General features: G+C 43.3%; 1 protein-coding gene across 4 annotated transcripts in view; it reads left to right on the top strand.

Annotated features, from left to right (window-relative positions):
- The window catches only part of LOC144754735 (flavin-containing monooxygenase 1-like), a 633,385-nt gene that overhangs the window by 101,575 nt on the left and 518,858 nt on the right, over positions 1-12,952 (top strand). Inside the window, exon 1 of one of the 4 annotated variants that reach the window (XM_078642921.1) lies at positions 4,666-4,880. The exons of the other annotated variants lie outside the window; for them this stretch is intronic. The gene's annotated coding sequence lies outside the window, so the exon portion shown is untranslated. Of the gene's footprint in view, positions 1-4,665; positions 4,881-12,952 lie in introns of those variants that run through there. 4 annotated transcript variants of the gene reach the window in all.

The following is a 12,952-nucleotide window of genomic DNA, read 5'->3' on the forward strand; positions in this document are numbered from 1 at the left end:
GAATACATTCATTTTGTGACCAACCATGCTCGTCCACCGGCCATCCCCATGCACGCCATTCGGGAAGCGACCAGCCACGACAGCACCTTACAAACAGTGATTGAGCGCACCCGAACCAACAGGTGGAGATATCACCCGCAGGAGGAAGAGGAAAGTCCTGCTGTCAGGAAAGAACTACAAGCCTTCCGGCATGTCTCCGACGAACTATCTGTAACTAGTGACGACCTCCTCCTCCGGGATCACAGACTAGTCATACCAACGACCCTGAGACAAGGAGTAATCGATTTGGCCCACGAAGGCCATCGAGGAGTCGTCTCCACCAAGAGAGCGCTGAGAGAACGTGTCTGGTTCCCAGCCCTTGACCAGATGGTTGAGGACACACTGAAAGACTGTCACCCATGTCAACTGACCAGCCGCAGCAACCCACCTGCACCCCTACAGATGACTCCATTGCCTAATGGAGTATGGCAAGAAGTTGCCATGGACTTTTATGGCCCCCTGCACTCTGGAAAATATGTGGTCGTCATCCTGGACGAATACTCCAGATTCCCCGTGGCCCAGTTCATACCATCCACCAGTGCTGCCTGCACCCTCAAGGTGCTCGAAGAAGTCTTCGCAACTTGGGGTGTCCCCCGGATCATCAAGACAGATAACGGGCCCCCATTTAACAGCCATGAGTTCAGCGACTTTGCGAACCACATGGACTTTCAGCATCGCAAAGTCACGCCACTCTGGCCTCAGGCCAACGGCACTGTGGAACGGTTCATGTCCACCATTAAGAGAACATTCCAGCAAGCCACGGCCGAAAAGAAAGATCTTCAGTCGGCACTAAATGAGGTCCTTAGTGCCTACAGAACCACTCCCCACTCCACAACGGGCCAATGCCCCGCAACCCTCATGCTGGGGAGGACAATGAGGAATCGAATCCCTACATGGGACGGAGCCTTGAGAAAACCTCCGTCCGACCAACAACATCGAGACATGGCCATCACCGATCGACACCGCAAGGATAAAATGAAAGAGTATGCGGACCGCAGGCGAAGGGCCCGGTCTCCCTCCCTGGAAGAAGGCGACAGAGTTGTTGTCAAGCAAGAACAACGCCACAAGACTGATAGTCGTTTCAAAGATGAGCCCCTAACAATCACCCGGCAAAAGGGCACCATGGTGACGGCCGAATCACAGACACGAAGAGTCACTCGCAACGCCTCTCATTTCAAAAGGTGCTCTTCTGAGATCGCTGAAAATGTACCCGCAGTCCCCACACCTGCAAGTAGGGACGACCCTGGGACTGTCACACCTGACACCGAACCTTCACATGCTGAAGAACTCTCGTCTGCAGTTGTCGTGTCCGCACCGGCGAGACCCCGCCGTCACGTGCAGCCTCCCAAGAGACTGATTGCAGAGATGGACTAATCTCTATTTCTTTCATTTGTTGTTTCATTAAGAAAAGGGGAGATGTAATGAAGTTAGCAGTTCAGTAGTCGGGGTGGGCGGAGCTAGGTGGGCAGAGGGGAAGAGGAGGGGACAGAATAGGAAAGGGCAGTCAGAGTAGGGACAGGGACGAGAGGAGTTGTACAAGAATAAAGCTCCAGTAAGATCACACCATAGTGTCTGTGTTCATTGTAGCAGGATGCTACAATGCTTTTCACCCATAGTTGTAATAGGTAATCTTGAATGTCTGTGTGCGAGAGTTTGACAGCTGATTCATAAGGTGATGTGAATGCACCAGCATTAAAGTAGGATCAGATCCAAGTGAAAAACACCAGGGAAATCCATCAAATCTTGCACTATAATCGTTAAAACACTATTGTGATAATACACCCTCAGTGAATTGAAGGAGCTGACGTGTGACAAACAAACCGCATGCCGATCGTCATGCAACACTCTAATAATACTCACGATGGATAGATGGAGGTTTTCACTTTAGCTTTAGTGAGTAAATCAGTCTGTAAAAAAAAAGTCAAAACAATAAACAGCCTGCAAATTCACCACTATCTGCCACCGTATGCAAAAGGGTTATCACCTGTCCATACCTGAGTGCAAGACGCTCTCAAGTGAAGGAACACGTTCCTAAAACGATCCTGTAAGCGAATTCTTTGGGGTTTTTTTAACCAACAGTTTCTCTCTACTGGTGGGCAACGTGCAATGCTTTTTGAACTAGGCACCTATAAAAGCTGTGTTAATAAAGTAGCCATTCACCATTCCCATCCTGATCACACCAACATTGATAAATACATCCACCCATGTGTTATAGGCTGCATGCATTGAAAACCACATTGCCTAACACATTTACGATTTACATAGGTAACATAGAGCAGAATGCTTTCACCCAAGTTTGCTGATCTATTGTGATTTTTACACCTTAAAAATGATGGTTTATTAAAGGTTGCTATCGGCAGACGAAGAGTTACACATTTTGTCTGCCTGTAAACGGTTAAGAACCGTTAGAGTCCCCTATGATCGTCCCTCAGCGGGTTTTTAATATAGTATCAACACATGGCATCACACAAGTTGGCATATGTTTTGTAACCTTTAATGCCGGCCATTTTTCACATTAGAATGTGTTGTTTAGTTTGTATTTCAGATTTTACCCTAAAGAAGGGACTCCAATTCCCAAAATGCAATGGCCACACATTTCAAATGTGGTTCTGCAATAATTGATGGATTGTCACAATTTTGAGTTTTGTATATAATATGACCATATAATTGTATTTGAACGTTGTCTTTGGTCAAAAAATCATTGATATAAAAACATGTGAATCCTTTCTTACAGTGTATGTGATTCATAAGTTTAATTTTGAAACGAGAAATAATATTAAATTGGGTATATATTTTTTGCTAGTCGTGCACGCCTTGTCCAAGTAGTTTTGCTAAGGCTAAGCCATATTTCTATTTAGACATCATGTGTTAGGCAACATCTAGAAGACGTAGCCCCACTGATCGTTATCTCTTTTCCGCAAGTGCCAAAAGAGTCCTATAATTAGGTGTGCACAATCTTATCTACCCCTCACTTTAAAGAAAGAGTTACAAGCCAGTTCTACCAACGTACAACCAGGTGAGAGGGAACTCAAAGAAAGGCAGAAAATGTCGGTAATGAACTGCTTGGAAGGGACGTTATAATGTGGATTGTAGGGCTACCTTCTGAGGGTCACAGATACTCAGAAAATATTTTAGCTTACTAGTTTTCATTTAGGTATTCCTCATCGCCTTGTAGAAATCCCAAAAAGAAACATGCGGTCCAACAAAACGTTTTAGATGTCCTTGTGATAGAGTGTCAGAGCAATCTTCAATGCACTTTACATTATTCTGTGATTTTTATTGTGAAATCAGGAAACGCGTTTTACGCCCTGTCCTATTATCGAGGGATTGTGTAATGCACCAGGAAGCCTGTACGTTATTATGTAGCCTTGAGACTGATTACATCTGACATGCTGTTCTCTCTTTTTATAAGTGGTGCTATAAAAGTAAAGAATGCTCTTACCTTGTATGATCAATTAGTGTATGAATATGACTAGTTATGCTGCCATATATTGTGTTTATTCTGCTTGTCTGATACTCTGATTGATGGCGTTTTTTACTATTTTAAATCCTTTTATTTTTATGTGCTTCTAAACTGTGGTTTTTATGATATAATGAAATTGTCGATAGGTGTATATCATGATGTGTGTTTTTATGATTATATAATCAAATAAAGCTGACTTTGAGTGTTGCCTCCGAATTGAGAGTCATAAAGGGTTGTATCCATGGTTGGAAACCGCAACCGTGGTTGCAAACCTTTGAAAAGTTACCGGAAACCCATAGGAAGTTCACAAAGGGCAGTCAAGCTGCTCCAGAGTGACTACTTTCTATTTGGGAATTATGCTGGGCGGCCTTAAGGGGCAGATACAGAGATCCAAGGAGGGACTACTGTCTAATCCCCAGATATCTTTCCAACTGGGATTTGTTTTTTAAACCAGCATTTCTTCATTTAAGCATTATGTGCAGCTTTCATGAAAATGTTTCTCTTTTAGCAATGTAAACTAGGCACTGGCGATCTCCGGCCCCTTTCATCCCACCATTCGTACCTTTGCATCCAAGCACAGGGCTTTGCAAAGTGTAACCTGTCTAGGTAATGTTCCATTAGGCAGGTCGTTTCGTGACTCCCTGAGAAAGGGAAGTGGTGCAAACTTTTAGTGCAGAAACTCCATTGCAAATTGCATCACCGTTTGCAAACCAGTAGGTGTGCGACTTGCTCATCCATCGTTTGCAAAGCGGTGTAGTACATCGGGTCCTAAGTTATTTTACCTTATTCACTTTTAAAATGTCTTTAATCCAATTCATTATAATGGGAGTTGAATTTGCCCCATGTTATTCTAAGCAAGTATAGGAGAGCTTTACGTGTGTTGCTAACAGTGGGTATCTAATGGTTGGGCCAGGGACGCATTCGCCACTCCCCGCCTCCTTCTTCATCCACCTCACTTTGAGGCTCCATAGGTGCCCCCTGCCTGGCACCTGATAAAATCAAGAGATAGCTGCATGCATTTCATAAATTAAATGAAAGCATTTAATCTACAAAATCAGTCGACCAAGTCCAAATTAACCACGCCGAGTGACTAATTAATTAATTTTGCTTTTAAATAGGCGTGCATCAAATGTAAAATAATTCTGATGTTACCAGGGCCCTGGGCAGAGGAGGGGCAGGCTGCGAGAATCCTGGCTGCTGTGCAACGAAAACAGGGTGCAGCAGATCAGACCGTGTGTATGCATGTGCAGCTGTTCGTTTTACCACTGAACAAGACTGAGCCACTAGGGTGCCTACCAGTGACCCCCTGCAGCTTCTCTCACTGCTATATCAGTGACTGTAACTGATACAAGGAAGCCCGAAGGAAAGCGATTTACAGGTGCGTAATATTTCCAGTTTAATATTAACAAAATATAGAATAATCAGGTTATGTTGACTTCTTAAAGCACTGCAGCATGTTTTTCTTTCTTGTTCCAAAAATTAGATTTTTTTTGCACAACTGACAAGATGATGCTGAGATTCCTTCAAATGCTATAGTCAGGGGCGGCTCTAGGCTCATGGCGGCCCTGGGCAGGGAGCGTAGGTGGGGGCCCCGGAAGAAGGGGTCCGGGCGGTGCGGAGCCCCCCGGAGCTCAGGAAGGTGTTTTAATAAAACGTCTAGAAAAGGCGTTTGATGACCAGTACCTTCGGCTGCTCCTACCCTTCCGAATTCGTCTCAGAACAATAACATTTAGGAGGAGGAGGATATTGTGACACACGATAAGGCCAGCAGTGGGTAGGGAAAAAAAGAAGCCAATCAGGAACCAGGAGGAACTCAGGCGCGGAGGCCAGTGAAGGGGGGGGGCAGGGTGTTTGGATATGGAACAGAGCCGGAGGCCGCCAAATCCTTGCCAGGGCCCGCCACGCAAATATGTATCCATCCTCAGAGGATTATTATATTAAGGATATATATTGGCTTGGCCGCCCCTGGGGTTTGGCAGCCCTGTGCAGGTGCACAGCTTGCACATGCCTAAGGCCGCCACTGCTATAGTTATTCAAGCATGTAAATTCCACAGCCTGCATGCCTTTTAAGAGAGGATTTGTTATGTTTTGCTGTTTCAGTAGTCTTTCTTCATTCTGCCCTCCACACTGCTCAGCTGCCCTGTGCTTCCTGAGGGAGGGGGTCTAGCATTTGCTGGAACCCAGCACGCCCCTTCACTCTTTGTTCAGCCAATAGCAATGGTACCAACAGCCGTGGCCGCTGTAGGTAAGGGCGGTGGGGCCAGGTAAAGGGGATTTCGAGAGACGACCACAAGGGAAAATGTAATAATTAATTAATTTTCCCTCGTGGTTGTCCCTCAAAATCCCCCCTCACCTGGCCCCACCGCTCTTACCTGCAGTGGCTGCAGCTGAGTACCAACCATTAAACTTGGACCATACCACTCAACATTGAGAGCAGGAGGTGACGGTGCGTGTGGGGAGAATAACTGTGTGGATTGGGGAGCTGATTGTGATCTACACCCCTGATGCACAGCTCCTCCCAGAGAGCCCATTGTAAAAATGTAGCAGTGCACAGTGTTGTGCTTGTGCATGCTTCTGTGTTATGTTATTTATTGTCTGTATTGAGCACAATCTGTCATTGCTCTGATATTTCGTATATCTACTCCCTAGCTAAAGGATTGTTTACTCCTAATTAATACTCTTTGTAAATACAAATTTAATCCATAAAATAGCACACACAACAAACTGGAGTACCACTTGGAGGTGCTAATAAGATAAAGGAACTGTCGTAGAGAGAAACTGACCTTGCCCAAGACCACACAGATTGATCAAAGAACTAAATGTGAAATAGCGGCTTGAGCTGCCAGCCTTTGGTACCTGGGAGCCAGGTTTAAATATCGGCTTCGGCATTAGATCCAACAATAAGTGATTCTGGCAAATCGCTTCATCCCCCTGTGCTCACATATGTGTAACATGTATGTGTGTAATTCCCCACTTGATATCTATGATTGTCTCCCAATCCCTTGTGAAATGTACATTGCTTCACAAGTCAAGTCAAGTCATGTCAAGTTTAGTTTGTTTTGATATGGAACTCCTACGGAGGTGCACAAAAATACTCACTACAAATTAAACAAGACTTACTTTATATACAATACATAATTATTCCTTTGTACATAGCTGCCTCCTAAAGAAGACTTTTATCAAACATTCGGTATGGTGTGAGAGAAAGATAAATAAATAAGTGAGTCAAAACATTCCTAAGGAACAAGAGGAGAAACATTGAAACACATATGTAATTAAATATGCAGCCATCAAAATATTACAACATACAAAATAGAGTTAAAAATGACCTAATAAATAGCCCAAAAAGCTTAAAAAAATGTACATATCCTATAACAGACCATTTCATTTGGTGAGGACAAAACAAATAAACGGGCCTCATGGGTGGAATGAATATTACATTTGATAAATAATTGTCTTAAGAACATGTGCCTGGCCTATTGTAACTCCGAGCACACATATAACGCATGATTAAAATACTGTATTTGTAAATGACACATTTCACAAATTATCTCTCCTCTTTCTTTATTTTATCCTAAATGGAGGTAACTTCTCTTAGGGGCAACAAGTGGATTCTCAATAAGAGTATCAGCCTTCTAGTCTCGTGAGGTGTGTTCCAAGTTAAAATAGGGCTGTGTTTTATTACCATGTGCGCTCCTACAGACCACCTCATTATGAGAATTGGGCTGACTTAAAGCAATATCTCTGGCCGGACTGATAGAGGTTACAAACTTCCTTATAAACAACCTTAATACAGACTTTGGCATGGGGGAGTCAGTGTTCCAGCTAAGCCCAAATGAGTTGTTTGCTTGTGCAAAGGACCTAACAAATCTTGATTGTTCTTTCAGCTTATCAAAGATTTCTCAAGGCAGCCCTAAGAGTACTCTCATCCCCCCAGAAGAGGGAATTACCCCACCTCAGAACCGCTACCAGGGATACGATATATGAGTGTAGTAAGCCAAGTTCAAGACGTAAAACATGAGGGGCAGCCAGAGAGTTTAAATTACAAATTTGGAGCAGGATTCGACCTCCGGCCTTATCAATGGAAAGCCAATGGTTCATATCCAGTACCTCAGCAGCGCATGTCAATGGAGGGGAAATTTTAACCTTGAAGACTGACAAACATGGCAAAGTCTTATAAAATGTGTTCAATGCACTAGCCTGGGAAACAGCCCTACTCACACAAACTTTGATATGCTCTATATCTCGCCCGGTTTTTGAAAAAACAATTTCCGAGATATAAATAGGAATCAACCGATTTAAATTTTTCAGACCTCAACATCTACTTCAAACATCTCTTTATTCTGTGCCCTTTCTTGAGGAAAACCAAGATCTTAGTTTTGGCAATGTTCATTTTCAAGAAGTGGGCTTCTGCATAATTAGTCAGGGCATCCAGGCGACGTTGCAAACCAATAGGCGTTAAATCAAAGATGGCCATGTCATCCGCATGTAATTGAGAACCAACAGATGAGTTGTCTCACATTGAGACACTCCCTCCGAGCCTGTAATGGGAGATCCTCATCTGAATCATCGAATGGCTATACGTTCTATAGCAAAAGCCGTGGGTTTATATTGGATTACATCTTCATCAATTCACACTCCTGGGATAAGATGACGGACTTTAAGATAATCCCCCGTCCAGACAGTGATCATTCTGCATTAGTAGTACAACTTAAAGCTTTGAACATGGGTAGTCTGTCTTCTACAGATAACCCCATTGATTCTAGGGTGGTGGTCTCGAACTGCAGGAGGAGAGTGAAGTGGTAAAATTTTAGCCTATGGGAAGATAGACTGGGCAGTTTATACAATGCCTTGTTACCGGTTCTTGCAGACGCGTCCAATTTATGTAGCCCGAGTCAGGAGGGTATAGATTTACAGCAGGCCCAATCGAACCATGTCAAATTAGGAAAAGTCACCTCTGAATTTTTCTATTCAAACAAAACCTCGAAACAGGACATGTTGCCCTCCACCCCATGTACAATACTTCTGGCCGCAAGGCCAAAAAGGCACTGGTAATATTCATCAGAGCCAAAGATCGCCTCTCAATAAGGTCGGCAAGAGCAAATTACAAAGCAGTTATACAAGAAGCCAGGCAAAGGTGGGAAGATGAAAATTGGGCCACAATGAAAACTGCATTAGGGGACAGAGACATGAGAACATTCTGGGGACTTGCTAATTCCGATACAACATCTCCTCGAAGTGCGGCTGAACCAAACCTAGACGAACAGGTCTGGCGGGAGCACTTCAAAATCCTCTATGCTAAGGAGCCTGGAGATGACTCTGCTATGGCGGTGACCCATCAGACGTCTGTCCTGTAGTTAATCGGGATTCATTCCCCTTGACTGATGGAGACGTGGGCCTAAGTATAAGCGTAAAAGAAATAAAGGCTGCAATAGTAAGAATAGCCCCAGGCAAAGCCCCAGGTCTGGATAAGATTCCTGGAGACCTTTTTTGGTCTGAACCTGCCTTTTGGGCCCCTTATTTTTGGATGCTTCTTAATTTAATTATGCAAGGCATGAAGATCCCCCCAAGCTGGCTTGGTGCGGAAATAATCCCGATTTTTAAAAAGGGATCCCCACTCCTCCCATCCAACTATAGACCCATAAGTTTAATAGACATTTCTCAGAAAGTATTTGCGCAGGTCCTACTCCTTAGATTGCGGTCTTGGATGGAAGAGAGGAAGGTTCTGTCCGCCCTGCAGGCTGGGTTCAGGGAAAAATTGTCGACCCTGGACCAAGTTCTGAGATTACAATTGTTGTTCTGGAAGACCGTAAGCATGCAGGGGGTTAGCCTCTTCTTAATTTTTGTAGATTTGAGATCCGCATTTGATCTAGTCCCCAGGGAGAAATTATGGTTATGGTATGAGATGGGGGTCCCCGAATATTTAATCCGACTTTTTAAACATTTACATGAATGCAACTATGCGCAAATTAGGTATGGTAAGGACGGCAATCTCACAGAACCTATACCCATTAACCGCGGCGTACGCCAGGGGTGCGTGCTTGCGCCAATTATATTTAGCCTCTATATTAACGGCCTGATTGATGCCTTGCTTGCAGAGAAAGTTAGCCTCCTGTAGAATCTCGGCAATGATATTTGCCGATGACACCCTACTGGTTGCTAAATCGCCTATGGGGATACAAAGGGTTTTGAACAAATTTGAGATGTTCTGTAGCGATAGAGGTCTAGAAATAAACCTACAGAAAACAAAATTTATGGCATTCACTTGCCCAAAAAGCACACGCCCTAACCTGACCCTAAATGGTAAACCCCTAGAGAGAGTGTCATCTTTTGTGTACTTGGGCATAACAATCTCCGAGTCTATGGAATGGGGAGCGCACATCACAAAATCTACGCTAAAACTAGCACAATCTTCAGGTGGCATCATGAAGGTTTTTAATAAGTCTATCAAAAGAACCATTAGGCAGCAATTGAAATCTATAGGGCTCAGGCGAGAGGTGGGGCTCTATATAGCGCAGAGCTATAGGACCACCTTAACTCGAAAAAAGCTAACACAGGTGGAGAACCAATATTTAAGACAGTCATTTAGACTGCCACGTAGCACCCCGCTGGTCCCGCTACGTCTTGATACGGGTATAACCCCAATAGCTGAAGTAGTGAGCCTCAAACCTATAATGTACTGGCGTCGCCTGTGGACCACCCCCGAACTCACATCTTACAGGGAAGATTCCGTGGGTTGTACATATTAAATCTTTACTAATCAGCATGGGTTTAGGGTATTGTTGGTCCGAACCTGAGTCAGCCTGTTTGTTAATATCTAAGGATCATATGAAGGTATGCTATAAAGAGTATAGGTGGTAATCTAATCAGCATCCCCAGATGCAAGTATCAAACCAAGGGAGGTAAGACTCTTACTGTGCTGGCTTCTAAAGCATGGAATGCCATGCCCAAGGACCTCAGACTCCTCGTCCAGGAGAGCGCCCTCAGGAGGCATCTAAAAACCTGGATTTACAGTCTGTCAGAAGGTTTTGTAATAGCTGACATTTAGGTTTTTATTTTTGCAGTGTACACTAGATTCAGCGCCAGGATGCTCCTTTCGGAGCGACAGTTAGCGCTTTAGAAATACTCCATACAAAATACAAAATACAAATACTGTCTCAACTTCACACCTTTTCCAGAACTGGGAAACTCTCCAGCGGGTTTCTAGAAATAAAATATATTCCTTGCTTAGGGCCGGCAATAGATCTCATAAACCCAATACAGATATGGGATGCTTCCACTTTGCTGCTTTACATCTAAGTGGAGAGACGAAAAAATGATCCAGTGCCCGGCATGTGACCACCCTGAGGAAACTGAGCTCCATGTTTTTTTAGCTGTGCAGGCTATCAGGAAGCAAGGAGACGCTGGTTGGTCCAAATTTGCAGGAATCTTGGCAATAGACGCTGTCTCGAAGTTTTTAGGATATTGAAAAACGATTCTAGCATCCCAATAGTATATTCGGTTGCAGGTTTCCTATTCTCAATGTGGTGCACTAGAAGGGTCTATTTGAGATCCTGAAATGTTGCATTGATTGCCCTGTGGTGAAGTAATAACGACAGTATAATCAAACTCCCTAATTACCTTGTATATAATGTACAGTTTTAAATGCAATAGCTTTTGTTCTTTTATATACATCTTTTTTTAAACTAATTTATGTATTTATTGTACTACGCACTTTCCGAAATTAATTGTGTAAGTCTTGCCTAATCCTAAATCTCTAAAATCCAATGTACCTCAATTTGAAAACATGTGTATAATTACCATTGTTTTGTTTTTTTAAATCATGATTGTCAGCATGATGCAATTTAATTTTTGTTTTGTTGCACTTTCTAGGTCACTTTGACCGAAATAAAGTCTTTTTGAATTGAATTGAGAACCAACAGACATTGTACTGATTCTGGGGGCATCACCCTCACTGAGTTCAAGATGCGAGGGAGATAGGACATATATATAAAAGAGGGGCCAGGAGGCAGCATTGCTTAAGCATATTATATTTTCAAATTTTACAAGATAACTCCAGCGAACCTTCCATCAGAACTTGCCACCAGGTATCTGAATGTAATTCTATAATAAGACCCAAAAGGTGATGTGCTATCCCAAGATGAAGTTGCTGTCTACACAGCGTTTGGCGATCCTCTTTGTTAAACGGCATGGAGAAATCAATGAATGCAGTATAGGCTGGCATGCCTTGCAAAAAAACATATTTCTCTACGATGGTCTAGAGGACCGCAATATTGTCCAAAGTACTATGTTTCTTTCTTAAACCAGCTTGTTCTGGCTGTATGATATTCTGGTAATGGGCCCATTGTTGCAGGTGACATAATATGGTTTTAGTAAATAATTTGCCTGAAGCATCCAGCAATGCAATCTGTCTAAAACTGGATGGCGAAGTTTTCGGACACTTTTCATAACAGTGGAGCTAAGAGAGTTCCCTATGCAGCTTACTCCTTTCTTTTTTAAACATATATTTATTGGTTTTTGATAATCAATATCACACATAAAAGAACACCACAGATTAGGATTTACTATCCTCTAGTCTTCTTATAACATTGCTATATTACATGTCCATACAGTTTTAGTTTCTAACAGATTTTGTAATGTTTTCGAGATGGGTGGCCTGCCGATCTTATTCCCAAACATATGTAGAATTCTCTAAAACTGTGGTCTTATTGTGTTTGTTTCTCTACTCAGACCAATTAAAAGATAAACAATAACATGAAGAAAAGAAAAGATAAAGAACTGTTGCAGAAGAATGGTGTGCTTGATTAATTTCAGAATAACATTAAGCAAGCTTCAACCCTGTTGACCTACAGCTGTGGTGGTTGGAGTGGAGCCCCCCTCCACGCAGATCACATCCGCCCTCCCGTTCCCCTCAAGACTATCTATCCCAACCCATTCTCTTCAGTATTCGTGCCTCTAGGCTTTTCCCATGCCGCCATTACCTCTCTCCATTGTCCGGCTATTGGGCGCCTCGGCAGTCCCAGACCATGCTTCCGAAATCCACATCAGGATGATTACACATGGGACATTGTCGTACCTCTCCCCCATATGTTACACTGAGACGGTGGGGCCTTAGGTAAGATATGTGTATGTAATTAAACTGGATATGTTTTAGGCGTGTGTTCCTAGAAATATTTTTGGGAGACATTAAATTCTTACGCCATTTCATATCCGTGATTTCCTTTCCCACAATTCTTTCCCATTTTTCTCGAAGCCCACTCAGAGAGCCAAGGGACGTTTCTACCAGCACAGCAGAAAACCATTTTACGAGATGCCTTGCTGTGCCAAAGGTAAATAAGGCATGTAACGCCAGGTGAGTCTCTGGTTCCTCCCTCACTTTTCCCCAAACCTGCGCAAAAGAATGAGACAGGGCCTCATATTGCAAAAACCGACTTGGGGGTAGCCTACAGT

Source organism: Lissotriton helveticus, chromosome 1_1, assembly GCF_964261635.1.
Source record: "Lissotriton helveticus chromosome 1_1, aLisHel1.1, whole genome shotgun sequence".
Taxonomy (NCBI): Eukaryota; Metazoa; Chordata; class Amphibia; order Caudata; family Salamandridae; genus Lissotriton; species Lissotriton helveticus.